The sequence below is a fragment of the Carassius carassius genome, chromosome 19, assembly GCF_963082965.1.
Source record: "Carassius carassius chromosome 19, fCarCar2.1, whole genome shotgun sequence".
Taxonomy (NCBI): Eukaryota; Metazoa; Chordata; class Actinopteri; order Cypriniformes; family Cyprinidae; genus Carassius; species Carassius carassius.
The window spans coordinates 10270630-10276629 of NC_081773.1; the positions used below are offsets into that span (position 1 = coordinate 10270630).

A 6000-nucleotide genomic window follows, 5' to 3' on the forward strand; every position below is an offset into this window, starting at 1 on the left:
ATGAAATTTTTGCCATCATTTACTCACCCTCATGTCGTTCCAAACCTGTATAAGTTTCTTTCTTTTGTTGAACACAAAATATAATATTTTGAAGAATTTTGAAGAACCAAACAGTTGTTGGTCCCCATTGACTTCCAAAGTAGGGAAAGAAACTATGGAAGTCAATGGGGACCACCAACTGCTTGATTACCTGCATTCTCCTTCTTCTTCTTCTTCTTCTTCTTCTTCTTCTTCTTTTTCTTTTTCTTCAAAAAAAAAAAAAAAAAAAAAATTTATATATATATATATATATATATATATAGACACACAGAATTTTCTACTGCATTTCCTGAGTTTATGTTATACTATTATGCATTGTTAATTCATTTTCATTCAAACATTAATTAACTACATTGTTTAACAAGAACAATGGAAAATAATATTTTATAAACAATTTATTCATTTTAATTTCAATCTTTACTAATACTATACATTATTAAAATCAAACATTGTATCTGTTCATATTATTTGATGGACCTGAGATATCATGAACTATCAATGAACCATTAAAAAATACACTGCGCAATGTTAGTTAATCCATTTATGTTAATTAATGGGACTTTATAGTAAAATGTTACTTTAAAACTTTACATTTATAAAAAAACAATTATATTAACTTAGATATACTGTATAAATGTTCTAAAAGTATTGTTCATTATTATTATTAAATTGTCCATTATTATAATTATTACTATCATTATTTTTCTTAATAACAAAATGTTATTGGCATAAGTAGGCATATTCTAATATGGGCGTTTTCAAAGTATTTCAATTTATTGTTTTACTTTGAAAGTGCCCGTATCAGTATATGCCTACTATAACAACATGGCGGATGGAGTATGTTTTGGTTGTATTTAATAATAATAATATTAATGTGTACTGCACACATAGAATGCACTCGACGGGCAAGAAGTTCTTTATCAAACTGCAGTATACACAAAATCAGACACTTAGTCTTTACACATTTGGGGGTTACTTATCACTACACATTGAGTTGGGATAGGATAAAATATTGTTATAATAAAACATTTCATATTTCACCTTTAAGCAACCCTGCAGGCATTGAATGTAATTACATCTGTATGTTTGAGCAGTCAAAATAACATAGACTCAACTAGGGTGTGTGTGTGTCCAAATAATGGAAGACTTATTGTTTCAGAAGTGTTGTTATAAGTGTTTTTTGGCGTTGTTAGTGGTGTGGAAACCACACTTTACCTTTAAGAGTATATGGGGCACGCTTTTGGAGGACGGTAGAGGAATGGTCTTCTGACGAATTCTGACAGCCGTGCTGGAGGACTCTGAGCGGCAGACTGCGCAGCTCTCACATGCCTGACCAGGAAATGAGAAACAGGTGCACAGATGAAAGAAGAGTATCTACAAAGGGGCCCTGAAAAGTGAAGGCCTCAGCCCTACTTCTCCTTGGCTCTTTCCCCCACATCACCTGTCATACACTATGTCTCTCTTGCTGAGATGACATGTAACCCAAGGACACTAAATGAAGCGCCATATATTGGTCTTTTTTTATTAGAAGTTACTGGACTCCTCACACAGGGGGAACTTCCTGTCTTCTGTTGCCACCTTCTCTAACTGCTTTGGGTATATTACTTTCTGTTTTATTCATGCTGTATGTTTTCTGGTTGTGACTGCTTGAGGAACAGCTGTTTTTCAGAGTTTAAATGATCTGTCTTAAATCTCTGCTTCTTGTAAAGGCAGAGTATCATTACAATGGTTGTGATGTTACATAAGTTGACCGTCAATATGATTCTATTAACAGTGGGTGAACCTTACAAAACCAATTAAATCATATTTTACTTGAAAAGGTAATCATCATTATTAAATATATATATATATATATATAATTATATAATATAAGTATATATATGTGTGTGGGTGTGTAATTGTTATATTATATAATTAATATAAATCGATAAATAACAAAAAATTATAATAATAATTACAATTATTATTAATGATTTAAATAAGCAAAATACTGTCAAATTTAAATACTGTATTACAGTTACAAGAATCTAATGTAAAATATACAAAAAAGTGAAATGTCTGGAGAAGTTTAAAAAAAATTTTCATTTAGTATTTATTTTTTTTAAAAATCCTTTTTTGTTTTTTTTTGGTAAAAATGTGATTAGGACATGTTTTTGTGAGATTCCACCCTCGGTGTCAGTTGTTCTGAATGTGCTGTAAAAAATTGTTACGAGGAGATGTAAAGGATTTTGAGAAATGTAAGGTCGGCATGGTCTAAGTCCAAACTAGTAAAACATACCAAGGTTTCCTCTGAGAGGTTAAAAAATGTTTTTCAGTTCTGTCCACCTCATTATTTTCACATTTGGAATGCACATCTGTGGTTGATGTGACATTTAGACCTGATTAAAGCTGAGGTGGTATGAGCACTACTTCCCTTATGCTCCAGTGACCCGCAATGCTTGAGAATTCCATCCAAACTTGTAAACCTCCAGTCCAAACCCTCTTTTGCCTGAGTGCCGGGGCTTTACGAGGTTGTCAGGTGGTGTGTGTGCTGTGTGAGCGCAGTAACGCGCCAGCAGGGATTGAACCCAGCCCAGTGAGGAACGGTCTTCCCAAGGGCAGGAACTGAGTCACGCAGAGGGAAGCAAACTCAGCAAGGCCGACGATGTCCTGTCAATAAATATATTTACAGAAATGAATATCTCGAATCCTATTATTGATCCTTAAATGCCAAGCATTCAGTCATTGGGCACCTATGTAGAATATATTGATATTTCAAAGCAAAATACTAATTGAAATAATTTTCTGAGAACTAGAAACCTGACCAAAGTGTAGTGATAACTGATTATTAAATCCTAAACCTAATTAGTTACTCAAAGTTTGCTTAAAAATGGCATTAACACAATGATTCAAAGAATACTGTTCACAGGAACAAAAACCAATCCTATAATCAGTTTAACAAAGGCCTTTCCATGTCTGAGGAGATGTGAACTTTAGGTAAAAGTAGCTCTATTTTGTTACAGACAGTCTTGCTGCTCAAATAAAAAGGCGGCTTTTGGCATGAGTACACTTGTACTCTTGCTTTCAAGTACATTGAAAACACATGTGTGGAAGCTGATAAAAGGCACACTTTTCCTCCATAAATTGGCAGAGACTGTACATTCGCACACATATATAAATTTATGGACTAAGCATTGCAGTAATGTCATCAAGCACATTACTCTTATTTGGATAGCTGTATCATGACCTCTCCAGCGACTACGTATTTATGAGCCCTTCAAAATCCCTGGCCATTGCGAGAACAAATTATGAAGATAAGCAATACATGGCCTGTGTTCAATTCATTCCTCCATCGCTCCTATGCTGTGTTTATGAGTGTCCAGCCTAATGACAGCTACGCTGTTAACCAAGTGCATCTCAGTTACAAAAATACAGTACCTCCAGACATATTCTAAAGGGCAAAGTATATTGCTTTCATAACCTACATTAGGGACTGTATACTTTTCCTGTAGAATTTGCAGCAGAGCTGAACTCTGTTCCTGTCATTCATTTACATATTATACTAAAAACAGCAGTACAGAATAAAGACTACCACTTTTTACCCTAAAACTAAGTGCGGTTGTTAATTGGTTAGTGCTTGAAATGGCACCTTTAGGGTGTTCATGAAAGTTAAACGTTTGTTTAGAAACCTTTACAGTTTTACAGACCAACTGATATTACAATAGCGTGGAAAATTTCATTTATTTCAGTAATTCAACTCAAACTGTGAAACTTGTGTATTAAATAAATTAAATGCACACCGACTGAAGTAGTTTAAGTCTTTGGTTCTTTTAATTATGATGATTTTGGCTCACATTTAACAAAAACCTAATTAGAATCAACAAATTAGAATATGGTGACATGCCAATCAGCTAATTAACTCAAAACACCTGAAAGGTTTCCTGAGCCTTTAAAATGGTCTCTCAGTTTGGTTCACTATGCTACACAATCATGGGGAAGACTGCTAATATTTTTGTCAGCAAAAGGTCGCCGGGTGACACAAAACACACTATTTGGCAGACTTTTGTGAAAAAACAGATCATACTTCAGTGTTTGATCAGTCAGATTGAACCCAGTGCATTATGAGTATATCAATCTATATGCATATAAAGATCACTTTTCTACAGCAGAGAAAGCCCAATTTTGTTAAAGGCCCATCTTTCAAGGTTTAATTCACCCCTTTTACATATACTGCAAACAGGCAGTATTTTCTGTACAGTACCATGAACTAAGGTACACATTTACATTCTGTCACAATTACAAATTATAATAGAAACAAAAAAACAATAATATGCAAGTGCTATGACAAGTTTACACACACACACACACACACAAACACAAAAGGAAAAAAAAAAATAGATAAACTAGAAAGAGAACTCAGAAAGCTAGTGTTAGATGCCTTTTTTAAGAAAACAAGCAGTTAGAAAATGAATAGAGTGCAAGGGTTAGAGTGTCAAGTAAACAAATAGATAAAATAGAATTAGAATAGAGAGTGCTAGATTTACAGGGTCAAATAAAGATGGGAGTGATGGGTTTGTAGTCATTTCTTGAAGATGGCTAAGGTCTCAGTGTCACAGCTATGGTGAGATAAACACACAAAGAAGATGAAGATTAATGTAAACAGCCTTTAAAGCCACACAAGAGTAAATCCAGGACAGAACAGGCAAGAGCACACATAGGGACGTAGTACACCAGATGAAAAACAGTGAACTGAACACAACTAATATAGAAGAGTTGATGAGGGTAATTAATGACACATACCTAAAACCAATGACAATAATCAGACGGAGACAGAAACTACAGAGCACATGAGGGATGAAAACAACAAAAACAGTCCAGGGGTGTGACACTTAGCCATTCAAATTTAATACTTTGTAGGAAATACTTTCTTTATTTCATTATAAAATCTGCCTCTTTGCACTCTATATACAACCTTTGAATTGTGATATTAATGAATACTGCTACAATGAAAACCTTCACAAACAGCATGTGTAACTGTGCAGCTCAACAGCAGAGGGCAGCGTACATGTCCAGCTGCAGACATCTGTTTCAGAAGAGAGCTGTGATTGAGCCCCCTGCTGTGCGCTGGTGGAAACAGAGCCTTCACAGCACCAGCACACCATACTTTTGATGATACAGTGTAACATAACAGACAATTCCACATTATACCACAACTGGCCCAGCTGCTTTTGGAGGCGACGCTTCTGAGGTTTTTGGCAGTTTTTATTTATGATTACTCAGCAGCAGCATGAGCAGCTGTATTTCCATGATGACAGAAGACATACACATCCCTAAGCTCTCTCCAGTTCTGCATTTATTTAGTTGTGATCATGCCCTCAGAGGCTGTTAACACAAAAACCACGGCCAAGCACAGTTACTTATGTGCGTCTGGATTGTTAGTCAGATTTTTGCACGATGGGCAAAACAAAAATGAGATTAAATTACCGTTCAACACAAGCTCAGCAGTCAGCTCAGATCTAAAACAAATATCCATTAAACCAGTGTTTTCTTCATGGTTTTAAGTTCAGAAAACTGGTGTTGTCCTGTTCTCTCTCCTTCTCTGTGCCTTTCTGTCGTTCTTCCTCCCTCTCACTAAGAATCTGTCATTTGCGTTGCTGTGTGTGAGCACAACACATTAATCATACAGTATGCACTTCTGCTGTTTATGATTCTAGGTGATGACAAGCAGAAACCTCAACAATACAGAGACAGCTTAAAGGAGGATGTTTCTGTCCTATGCCTTCTGTATACTTATATTTGTCTTAATGGTAGAGAAAAAACAAAGATTGATTTCATTGTATTCCCTCGCCAGATCTCCGACACAAATTCTGCTGTTTGCTGCAACCACAGTAGATTGGTGTAAGCTGACTATACGTCCATATATAATTAAACACCTACAGAAGTACAAAAAGAAAAAGAAGGGAAAAAAACAGCGTGAGCACT

The 6000-nt window shown here is 35.3% G+C and overlaps 1 protein-coding gene across 1 annotated transcript in view; it reads right to left on the minus strand.

The window, feature by feature from the left end:
- als2a (alsin Rho guanine nucleotide exchange factor ALS2 a) overlaps positions 1-1630 on the minus strand; it is a 30681-nt gene extending 29051 nt beyond the window's left edge. Inside the window, exons 1-2 of the mRNA XM_059499779.1 lie at positions 1365-1630; positions 1255-1327 (exon numbers count right to left, since the gene is read on the minus strand). The gene's annotated coding sequence lies outside the window, so the exon portion shown is untranslated. The remainder of the gene's footprint in view (positions 1-1254; positions 1328-1364) is intronic.
- Between the last annotated feature and the right edge of the window lie 4370 nt (positions 1631-6000).